We start from the raw sequence: 12644 nt of genomic DNA, 5'->3' as shown, positions 1-12644 counted from the left end.
CGTCTTCAAGATTTTATCTTTTTTGTTTGATATTCCACATATGAGTGAAATCATACAGATGTTGGCCTTTTCCATCTGACTTATTTACCTTAGCATAATACTCTCAAAATCCAAATATTACAAATGGCAATGTTTCATCTTTTTTATGGCTGAGTAATATTCCATTGTATATATACACCATATCTTCTTTATTCATTCATCTGTCATTGGATACTTAGGTTGTTTCCATGTCTTGGCTATTGTAAGTAATGCTGTAATGAACACAGAGGTACATATATCTTTATGAATTAACAAATGAACTAACAAAACAAACAAAAACTGTGGATACAACAGAATAAATGATGATTACTGGTATGGGAGGGCTGTTGGGGGAAAGGTGAATATTAAATACTGAGAAATCCACACCAGTGCTTATCATAGTGAAATGGATTCTGTGGCAACATAGAGAACTGGTTAACAACCATAGTAAAGCTGCTGAAAACTAAAGTATTTAGAGAAATACATTTCATTGAAAGAAGCAATACTAAGACTAAACAGCTGATTGTTCAACAGAAACAATAAAATCCAGAAGGCAGGAGGATGGCATCTTTAACGAGGCAGTACGTAATTGTCAGGTTAATTCAAACACAGGGAAAATATCTTTCAAAAATAAAGTTGAGAAGGGATTTTCATGAAAACAAAAAAACAAGGGAGTCTGTCACCAGCAAGTCTGCATTAAAGAGCTTGCTCGCTCGCTCGCTCGCTCTCTCTCTCCCTCTCTCTCTCCATACCTCCCTCCCTCCCTGTCTCTCTCTCTATCTCTCTCTGTCTTTGTTTCTCCAGATAGAAGGGGAAAAATGCCGGTTAAAAATGCTGGTATAGGAAATGAACAATGAAATGAAATAAAATTGCGACCTAATTTAAGTAAACATTGACTGCGAAACCTAACAATTCCACTGTCTTCTGGAATTTGAAATAGACATTGCGCCAAAATGGATGGCAACAATAACATAAGGACGAAGGGCAATAAATGGAATAAAAAATTGCTAGGGTTCTAGCAGTATCTGAAATAAGATAAAAATAATAATTTGAATAAGAATATGATAACTTAAGGATATAACCAAATGAGAAAGCTATCTTTCTCAAGGTTATATAGCCAGGATAGAATTCAAATCTTTTTATAACCAAGTTGCTGCTTTTTTTCACTGTTTTTTGTTTCTTTTCCATTCTTGGTGCTACCACCTGTTTGCTTATTTCTTACTTGAAAACAACACATAGTTTACTCTGTAATCGTATATTTGCATCTGTCTACAACTTTCATTTGCCTCATAACTAGCTGCCTCAATACTTAATACAGTTTCAGGTTCATCTTCCATAACTACTACTATTCCGCTCCTCAGTGGATCTGTGTTAATCTGCCTCAAACCTAAACTTCTATATGGTGACCCCAGTATGCTCAACCCTGTATTTTCTTATCTTGCTCTTCTGGAAACAACAAAATCCCCTTAGCATGTCCTCACTTTCAGGTCTAGTTGCAAACCTATCTCAATTCTAGAATTTTCCCATGTGCAGAGAGGAAAGTGTTCTTTGCAGTCTAAATAGACTCATAAGTGACTCTGCCACTTTTTAGCTTTGGGACTCTGAGCAAATTTCCTAACTTCCATGAGCCTTAGTTTCTCCAACTGTAAATGAAGATAATAACTACCTCAAAAGTTTGTTGGTTAATTGAGATAATGCATCTCATTTGTTATACATATATATTTTACATGATTGGAATTCTAGTTTTGTATCCTGCATTATTTTATGTAACATATCATGAGCATTTATCCATTTTAATATGACCATGCTAATAATTTCTCTTAAAGATCACATTGCAATATAATCAATATAATTATAATAATTCCATTTTATAGCAAAAATAAGTCTTTGAAAATATTCCTAATGATGGTATAATAAGCCAGGCTGTATGGTTGTGCGATACTTTAATCATTTTTTTCATTGAACATGTCAACTGTTTGGACATTTCACCAGTAGTAATAACCCTGTGGAGAACATCGTTGTTGTGTCTTTGAGATAGTTAAGTTGTATCAGAAATATTTATGCTCTGCTCAGTGATCATGGAGGTATGGTAGGAAGGGCCATAAGTGGCAGAGCAAGTTAAAGGGATACACGGACCTCACTGTCCAAAAGAGAACAAAACTTAGCACCTTCTTCTTTTCAGTTGTACTGAGGAGCTCCTGGTTAAGAAGTCTGGATGGTTTTCAAAAGGTGTTTGATAAATATCTGCATCTCTTTTAAAAGCTAGAATTAAAGGCAACTGAGAAAAGTTCCTTACTAATAACTGGAGGAGAATGGTGACCAAGCAAAGCCCAAAGGAGGCCCTGGCCTTAGTTCAGCTCAAGTGTACCAGCAAAGTAAGAGCCATGTCTTACCTATAACCTAGCAAACTTCTTTGTGTACAGTCAGCATTTGATTGATTCGAAAAGGTGTGTTCTGAAAGTAAAGAATCAGATCTGGTTTTATTTATGTGAATTTATTGTGCAGAACTCATGTTGCTATTCTTTGTAAGACCTAAGCCTTTGTTGTCTGCCCAAAACAAAGTATGTTATAATACTTTGTTGGCGAAACAAAAAAGTATCCTTTTGCTAATGAGAAGCTTATTGAATGAAAAGATATGGAAGCTTGGTAGATAAGAAATTTAAACGCTTTAGCCAAAATGGCTGCAAGTAAACCTTTATCTTCAAGTGTAGATTCCTGAGATCTAAGTTTGAAATAATTTATTGTGATTTAATATGAGAATATCGGAAAAGACTTAGCGTGGCTTTAGTTTCTTTTTATAGAACATAAACTTCATATAATTAGACTATAATGAGAAAAAGAACATAGAATTCAGGGATAGAAATTATCAGTGTCTTTTTTTTAAGGTGGAAATTTTGCCTTTCTGTGTATAAATCAGGTTGAAATGTTTTTTTCTAGCTGGAGTTGAAATCATTGCACCAGCCACTTTGTTTGATATAGTTAATAGAACTTGTATTTATTGCAGTGTGCCCCTCCTTTTCTCATTGTGAGGCCAAGTTTGTCATTTGTAGGAGGCTCACAGGAATGGTATGCAGGCTGCTTTGACCAGGCAATTAGAACAGCATGTGTGTGACAGCCAGTAGTTTAATGCAGTAATTCAGCTCTGTTTAGAAAGATTATTTACCCTTCCATTCATTCACTTTTCTCTATTTGTACTGAAATTAACATGCCAGTCCACAGTTAGTCTTCTGTGGTAATCTACTGTACTCATTATACAATTAGCAACTGTGCCTTGAGTTGAAAGTCCTTTCATCTTGTATTTTACTGATAGTCAAGAAGATAGATTGTCATGTTCTCCCTAGAAGCCTTTCAGGGATGTCTCAATCAGTCAATCATAGGACATCTTCATAACAACTCTCATGACGTTCATCTAATGGCACTTGGCAAAATAATTAAAATTAATCGCTTTAGATATTTAAGCAGGCAGAGTTAAAGCTTTTATTTAAATAACCTACTCTAGATACTGTTTCAAAATATATTTCATTTTGCAAATGACTTAAAATTCTAGGATTAAAAAGTATAATTTCTAATGAAAGAATATTGTATGATTTTCTAACCTTCCATTCCCTTTGGGACCTGAAAAAGCATTAATACACAGTTGGCCTCTTTACTGAAACAGTGGTTTCCTCAACTAGATAAAAAAGATTTGAATTTACCAGTTATGTTTTACATTCAGTTTCAGCTTTTTTGGTGAACTCAGATGTGCTAAACTGCATGCTTCAGTGTTTTTATTTAGTGAAATAAACTAGTCCCTCCTCCTTCTCTTTGTATGAAGCTTTTACCTTTCCCACCGCCACCCCATGTGAGAAAGGGAGTTGTTAAAATACAAGAAAATAATTCAGAACAAGAAAAGAGAAAGTCTACTGATATTGGTCTAATAGACTCTTGCTAAATCTGCTCTGATGAAAGGCCACTCAGTACATTATGATGGGATGTGCCACCCTTCTCTAGTTATTTTATTGGAAAAAAAGTATTTTGTATATCCACTTCAAGGTGTAAGAAACATCTAAAAAGGACTACTGCAAAGCCAGCAGAGGGAGCACATCCTGTGTCTGCTGAGTTGTCTCGAAAATATGCAGTGACTTCTTAAATATCCTTAACTAAATTAACTAAAAATAAACAAGATCATTTTCTATTGTAGTTTCAAATTGATATTAATAAAACCAGAAAAAAATTCTGTGTCAAAAGCTGATAATGGATCTTTTTCTCCAAATAAAGATTTCAGGTATATAGAAAACTATCAGTTCTAAAAGAATGGTTCTTAAAAATAGAATGACTTTTAAAAAATTGACCTAGACAAAAAAAAAAAAAAAAAAAGGATTAAATCAAACAACTAACAAGAATTGTCATGTATTTACTGAATGATATTTATTTTAGTTAAAACATTTAATTTGATAAATAAAGTTATTTTAATATTACTCCCTAAAAATAATTTTTAAAAAGTATTATGTAATAATGAATTGTGTTGAATGTGTGGGTGTAATCTTCAAAGTGTATCATAGTGTAAAAACTAAATTAACAAGACAAGTTACAATTTAGAATTTTGGATTCCCCAAGGAAAATAACTGCAGTAGTCGAAGAACTGTATATTTATTGTTTGACTGACTTAAAATCAAATCTTCTAAGTTAAGCATGGCACTGACTGATATAGGTCTACCTATCTTCACCAGTGTTACCAAACCAGTATTTCTTACACTGAGGAATTTCACATCTCTGGGGACCATATGAATACTTTAAGGAAATTACTTCTCAGTATTATTATTTCTTTAAGTCCATATTTGCTTTCTAGGAGTGTGTTCTGTTTCTACTCTTTATTAGCTGTATGTCTTAAGACAAATTACTTAATCTCCATGAGCCCCAGTTTCCTTATCTCTGTGAGCCCCTACTTCCTCAAAACAGGGTAGAGCAACTATCCATAGTATCTGACTCTCATTAATCAATTGTTCAGTGAACAGGTGGTGGTAATGGTTTGAGCTGTTAATCCTCATATAGGCATTACTTCTGATGTTAATACTATGTGCACCTCTTCTTAAGCTAAATCAAACAAGAATGTATATCTTGAGTCTCTTTCTTTTTAATAGACTATTTTTAGAGCAGTTTTAGGTCCATAGCAAAATTGGAAGGTATAGGTTTCCCATGTACCCTCTACCCTCACACATGCATAACCTCTCCCATTATCAACATCCCCCACCAGAATGATATATTTGTTGTAATTAATAAGCCTACATATACATCATCATCACCTGAAGTCCATAGGTTTCACTTTGGGTATTGTATATTCTGTGGGTTTGGACAAATGTATGATGATACATACCCACTGTTACAGTATCATACAAAGTAGTTTCACTGCCCTAAACATCCTTTGTGTTCCACCTAGTCATCCCTCCCTTCCTTGGCAACCACTGATCTTTTTACTATCTCCATAGTTTTGCCTTTTCCATTATGTCACGTAGTTGGAATCACAGGAGGTAGCCTTTTCAGATTGGCTTCTTTCACTTAGTAGTGTGCATTTAAGTTTTCGTCATGTCTTTTCATGGCTTGATAACTAATTTCTTTTTTAGCATTGAATAATATTTCATTGTTTGGATGTACCACAGTTTATTTTTCCATTTACTCACTGAAGGACATTTTCATTGCTTCCATGTTTTGGCAATTTTGAATAAAGATATTATAAAGTTTATACATCTGTGTGCAAGTTTTCGTGTGGACATGTTTTCAGTTCCTTCAGGTAAATACCCAAGGAGCATGATTGCTGGATCACCAAACTGTCTTCCAAAGTGACAGTACCATTTTGCATTCCTACCAGCAATGAATGAGAGTTCCTGTTGCTCTACATCCTTGGCAACATTTGGTGTTTTTAGTGTTCTGGATTTAGACCGTTCTACTATGTGTGTAGTGATATCTTGTTTTAATTTGCATTTCTCTGATGATATATGATATGGAACAGCTTTTCATATGTTTATTTGCCATCTGTATATTTTCTTTAACAGAAATGTCTGTTAAAGTCTTGGCTCAGATTTTAATCGAATTATTTGTATTCTTACTGTTTTAAGAGTTATTTGTATATTTTGGATAACAGTCTTTATAAGATATGTCTTTTGGAAATATTTCTCCTAGTCTGTGACTTGTCTTCTCATTCTCTTGACAGTGTCTTTTGCAGAGCAGAGAGTTTTTAATTTTAATGATGTCCAGTTTATCGATCTTTTTTTCATAGATTGTGCTTTGGTGTTGCATCTAAAAAAAATCATTGTCAAACCTAAGGTCATCTATTTTCTATCTTAAGAATCTTGAAAGAGAAAGGAAATAGAATGATAGCTATGGGATCAAAAGAGAGTTTTCGTTTGTTTGATTTTTGCATGTTTAAATGCTGATGGTAAGGAATCAGCACATAGGGAGAGTTGAAGGGGTGCTAGTTGGCTTGAAGTGGTCCTAGTGCACCCAGTTGTATAAATCTTTCTACCAGAATTCTGTGGTCTAGATTAGGAGCAGATCGTGGGACTGATCCAGGGTTGGAGGTTGGTTTGTTTACAGGGCCTATGGAACAAAAGACAAGGTTGCAGAGAGTTAGAAATTGGTGACAGTAGTCTAAATAATGGACCATAGGAATTTGCTGGTTTGATAAAGGCGTATGAGTAGCAAGAAGCTGATCACTTAAAAGGAAATGGGAAAGAAAAGTAAGAATAATAGGAGTAAAAGAAAGTAGTACAGACTGTGGAGGGAAAGTAGACTGTGTTCACAGTATGTAGTGGTGAGTTTAAGATTTCTGAAATGGGTCGTTTGGGGTCCTGAAGGTCAGGTTACTGCCTTGGGAATGGCTAGCTGAAATAGAATGGTGCTAAATGTCATTAGAAATGAGGCAAAGGCCCTTAATGACTTCTGCGTGGGAGAAGATTGCAGAATAAGGATGAGGATAGCAGTTCCCATTTATTGGGTTTACTATATGCTATGAACTTCTTTGTGTGCCTTACACATATTAGCAAAATTAGATTGGATCCTAAATACAACTTCTCTAGCCCTAGATTAGGCTGAATATAGGAGAATAGGAAATAGTCCATTTTTCTCAGAAATTCCAGACTGTTTATCGTGTTTTAAGAAATTATCAAAGAATGTTAAGTGGAAATCAGGTTGTGCAGAGACAACACTATGATTAAATACAAAGAAGCACAGAGATTCCTCTGCTGACCTTTAAAATGTACAGGAGAGGCTACTATCCTTTTTTGGGTGGTGAGTCCTTTCCTTCATCTATTTGATCTCTGAACAGCCAGGAAAAAGAGCACCATTTGCAAATTGTGTAAGTCTCTCAAGATTTGTAGCTCACAAACAAATGAATCTTAAAAGCCTGTAAGACAGACTATGCTCAAGAATTTTTGGAATTTATATTTCTTACTGATTTCCAAAGTAATTTTCTAACTGTTACAGGAACTATAACTATTGACAACTTTAAAAATTATTTCACTCTTCTTAAAAAAGAAATAGAATATTCTTTTCTTGCTTAAGAAATTCTTTAGCCACCTCCTCTGGCAAGTTATTATTATTTTTTTATTTTGCTTTATTTAAAGGGAGTTGGGTACTTAAACTCAGACACACGTATATCTTCTGAGAGACTAATGAACCATTTAATTATTAATGATCACTCTTTGCTTAGATATAACCAAATATAAATTGTGATGGATATTTCATAGATAACATAAACTAGAATCATTCTCAGTTGAATGTTTTCTCTACGTGATTAGAGGCACTACATTCTTTGTAGATCTTTTGTCATTTTTAAATATAATCATCTGAAATTTCTTACTGAATGCATAGGGTTGTTGATCGGTTGCCTTATATCTGATTCATGCTATTGAATAGTCGGAATTGAATGGAAATTAAATTTTTATACCTCCTGAGACTAGTATAAAGTTGATTTTACATTGACCTTTGGGGTTCATAAATATAGGTCAGCTTTTCTTTCTTGGTGGTTTTTTGACACTTTGATGCATGGGGTTATGGAAATTTTGTACATATATTAAAGTTGTCCTTTTTCTTTGGGTGAACTACAACTGAGTTGAAGTATGTAACTCAAGAGCAGTAATTATTAAAGTGCTTTTGCTTGAGAAGACATCTTCACATGTGACATCTTAAACCTTCCATTATTTTTGTTTACTTTACAATCTCATTTTCAAAATATATAATTATAATGAAGGCATTTTTTCTTGGCACCTCTTTTTAACAAAGGGTTTCTTCCGTTTGCTGCCCTAATTTTGCTTATTCGGGCTATGCCTCATGGTTTCTAAGCAACCAAGGTGATACATGGCTGGGCATGTATGTCCAACATTTAAATGATGGTATATTTTATCTTTGAAACCCTTAAAAATAATCCTCGAAAAGTGAAGGGTGGTACATATTCTAATGTATTCACATTCTGAGTTTTCAGTAATATTTATATTTAGGCACAAACAAAACAGTAAATTTATGTTGCTTAATTAGTATATGAGAGTTCTTCATTAACATAATTCCTATTGTAAATATTTCTGCATTTTCTTTTTCTGTAATTCTGTTATATAAACAGTGTTGGGTCATTTCAGAAGAGAGCGAACATACCGCCAGCCTAGGAGAGGTACAGATTCTGTCATATGTCCATATTTTAATTTTCTAGAAATAGCTCAGAGTGAGAGTTTCTGGAATGGCTGTGTAAGGTTAGTGGATGCTTTCATCAATGAAACAACCATCTGCTAAAAATTACTTTAAATTTTAATCCTAAGAGCACACAGCAAATGGAGAAACACTTATTAAATAAAATACTAAATCATGGTAAGAAAAGGAGCCTGTGGCATTTCAGTCACAGCCTGTTCCTTTCCACTACCTCTTCTAGAACCATGTTATAGAAGGTCTACTCCAGGCAGGTGTAGCTAAGAATGCAGAACACTTTCTTCCCCGAACTCTGAGTCACTCTCGGAGGGAAAGGCAGCCAGCCATCAATCATCTATCTAACTCCAGCCCTGTATTGCAGAAGCGCTTTTCTAGACAAGGGGGCTTAGAATCTTGGATGTCCTTCTGTGACCCAGCTACCACATAGGGCTGCAAGTACTTTGTTTCAGGCGTAGCAGGCCAAAGATACTGGATCCCTGATTGCCCTTACCCTATCTTGCTCAAAGGGCACAGGTTCTATACCTGGAGGAGCTAGGTGAACCAGGGTGTCACTCTGGGAAAAGTAAACTGCTGTCCTCGCCTTCAGCATCTGTGTAGTGGTAGAGGTTCTGCATTGGGATGAGGGTGGGATAAAGATACGACTTCATTTGGAACACAGCCTAAAGAAGTTTATGCCTAAGTGCATTGTTGAAAACAATGGCACAATCAAGAAGGGAAAGGCAGCTTTATGATACTAGTAGCAATATGTAAAAATGTAAACCAGCCGGAAATTTAATAGAACCAAGGAAAAAGACAGCCAAAAAGAGCCCTCCTGGGATCACAGCCATATCTTGGGATTTGGAAGGCCGTATGCATGCACACTAGGTAGTATCCACTTAGAAGCCGTTAGAGCAGTATGTGGAAGGGACTTGAAAGCATTCCCCTAGCCACACACAGTCTCATCCTCAAAATGACTCAAGAGACTTAAGCACAACCTATGAACAAATGATGACTAAACAATAACTTATTCTGCCCAGAGGGGATTCCTAGAAAGCCAGGCTTTAAAAAAAAAAAAAAAATCACATTCCACATTCATCTCTGGTAATGTGGAAGATTGTGTGCGTGTCTAAGGCTGCTGCACCCTCTCAGGAATGACCAGTGAGAGCTTTTCTAAGCTACTCGTCCCTGGCTGAATGCAGACACATTCCATTTTCTCCTGTATGGTAAAAGCAGAGGTGATACATGCAGTGCAATCTTGTTTATAATCAAAACAGGAGATTCTTCTTAGCGTTTTGGATCATTAGCTCTTTATGAAAGGGCTCATAACTTTTTTATTATACAGATATTTTTAAATGTGTGAACTTTAAACAAATTTTACCAAAACTCAAGCAAATGTGCCATGTTAATTGGATTTGGAAAGAATGTATAAGGGAAATTATAAAATGGGGTATTTTTAAATGGCAAGATTCATTCCAGGCCTCTAGGAAGTATTCTGATGCAGGGTCTCCAAATATGTTCATAAAAGAAGTCAGCTGAAAGTCGTTTCTTCCTATCTAGTATTTCAATTGATTTAAGAGGAAAAAAATGTTACTGATATGACTTAGATTCAGAATTGTCACCTGTACTTTTTCAGTGTCAATAGACCTTCATAGTCATTTGTCTTTGCCAAATAAAATTAGTCTTGAATGTTTAGATGTCATTATAGATACAAAAGTTTCAAAAGGTTTGAAAACAAGATACACCAAAAAGGAGCCAAATCTCTTACTGTAATAATCTCTTCGGGCATCACTCTCTCTCGAAGCTGTTGGATCATACCCTGAAATCTACTTGGTTTGAAGCTCAAGCTAACTCGGATCTGGCTGTTTTTGCTTTTGAGGCAGAAGTAAAACAATGGATATTAAAGTGAACAGGTTAGGTATCTTGTTTTGTTTTTAATATAAGATTAGGAGATAAAACCTAGATCAGAATTTCTCAGTCTGGGATCAACAGCCCATATTATCCAAATTTTCACAAGTTTGGGAAACCCAGCCCTAAAGGACTTTGCAAGTTGTCTCTTTGCCCGTGTTTCCTTGTATTTTGTTAATTTAAAAAGTGTCAGGTCTACGGCCATGCCACCCTGAACACGCCCGATCTCTTCTGCCCTCGAAAGTTAAGCAGGGTCAGGCCTGCTTAGTACTTAGATGGGAGACCACTTAGGAAGACCAGGTGCCGTAGATGTTAAAAAATATAATAAAATAAAAAAGTGTGAGGTCTTGCTTTTACAAATTAGGGTCTTATCCCTCTTAAAATTTGCTTCCTTACCAAAGATCAGTCTTACAAGACTAAAGATTATTTGGGAAGAATGAAAAGGTCTAAGGGTTTATAAAATCTCAGAGTTTTGCCTATCTGATGTCAATGATCCCTAGCAACTTTAAGGTTGATATTGTCCATTATCAGCTTCAAAACTTGTATGGAAGAGCCTAATTGGCCTCTCTTTCTCTCTAACCTTGTCCATACATTTTTATTCTAGCTTTGTCAAGGATTTGTAGAATTTTCCCAGGGATTTGCCTCAGAAGGAGTTAGGAGGGGAGTATAATATATTCATAAGATGGAATAGTACTTAAAATAAAAAATTAGATACATGTGAGTCAGCATGGATATATGCAAAGCTAACATTGAGGAAAAGCTACTTATAGTGTGAGACATGCAGTACAGTAGTACCATTTATGTAAACATTAAAAATCAGTACTATACACTACATAGAGAAAATACATGGACCCCAACTTTACTGATAATAATTTTTAAAAATTTTACACACATACACGTATAATGCGGATATAACACATATTAAAACTAAGTGAGAATGCAGGTATTTGTTATGTTCTCTGTTTGGTTTTTATTTTTAAAAATGCATACTTATTGTTTTTTAAAAATGCCAGTCATGGCATAAATATGAAAAATAATATTCCCCTTCCTAATTCTGCCATCTGAATATTGAACTCCTGAACTTATGATACATTTCTACTACACTTTTGGGGGAGAAATGGATAAAAGACCTAAAAAACTTAATTTTTAAACACATAGTATAGTAAATGTGGTATTTCGTAAGCCTACATTTTTAATTTTTTTCCCACTGTGTCTGTACATATAGATCTGCCTCATCTCCTCTTAAAGGACATTTTGATTGTTAACTATTCTTGTATATGTATCAAAAAAAAATTCGTAAAGATTTTTGATTGTGCTGAAATTTACATATTACAAAATTTACCATCATAACCATGTTTAAGTGTACAATTCAGTAATGTTAAATACTTTCACAGTATCACATAACCAACCTGCAAAACACTTCATCTTGCAAAATTGAAACTCTGTACCCATTAAACAACAATTCTCCAACTCACCTTCCCTCAGCTCCTGACAATCACCATTCTACTTTCTGTGTCTGTGAATTTGACTGTTCTGGTTACCTCATATAAGTGGGATCATACAGTATTTGTCTTGTCATGACTGATTTATATAACAGAATGCCCTCAAAATTCATTCATGTTGTAGCATGTGACAGAATTGCCTTTTTTAAGGCTGAATAATATTCCACTGTGTGTATATACCATATTTTGTTTACCCATCCATTCATCTATGAATACTTAGACTGCTTCTGTGTACACGTAAAAACAACTTTATTTTGATGTAATTCCAAACTTAAAGAAAAGCTGTATAAAATAATAGAGAACTTTCATATATCCTTTATGTAGATTCAGCAGTTTGCATTTTGCCCCATTTATTGTATCACTCTATATATGTATCTCACACACACACACACACACACACACACTCCTTTTCCTGAACCATTTGAGCATAATTTGGAGACACTGTGCCTTTTTATCCTTAAATATATCAGTATTTCCTTAAGAACAAGAATTTTCTCTTATGTAACTAGTGCAGTAAAATGATCAAAATCAGGAAATTAATATTGATACAATTTTCTTATCTAATCCATA

General features: G+C 34.8%; 1 protein-coding gene and 1 pseudogene across 3 annotated transcripts in view; both read left to right on the top strand.

The window, feature by feature from the left end:
• Window positions 1–12644, top strand: part of ZFAND3 (zinc finger AN1-type containing 3) — a 319318-nt gene that overhangs the window by 196191 nt on the left and 110483 nt on the right. The gene's annotated exons all lie outside the window — the stretch shown is intronic.
• Window positions 10766–10884, top strand: LOC120597740 (uncharacterized; annotated as a pseudogene).

Source organism: Pteropus medius, unplaced genomic scaffold (assembly GCF_902729225.1).
Source record: "Pteropus medius unplaced genomic scaffold, Ma_sr-lr_union100, whole genome shotgun sequence".
In the NCBI taxonomy this organism is placed as follows: domain Eukaryota; kingdom Metazoa; phylum Chordata; class Mammalia; order Chiroptera; family Pteropodidae; genus Pteropus; species Pteropus medius.
This window is presented reverse-complemented; position numbering and strand designations above follow the sequence as displayed.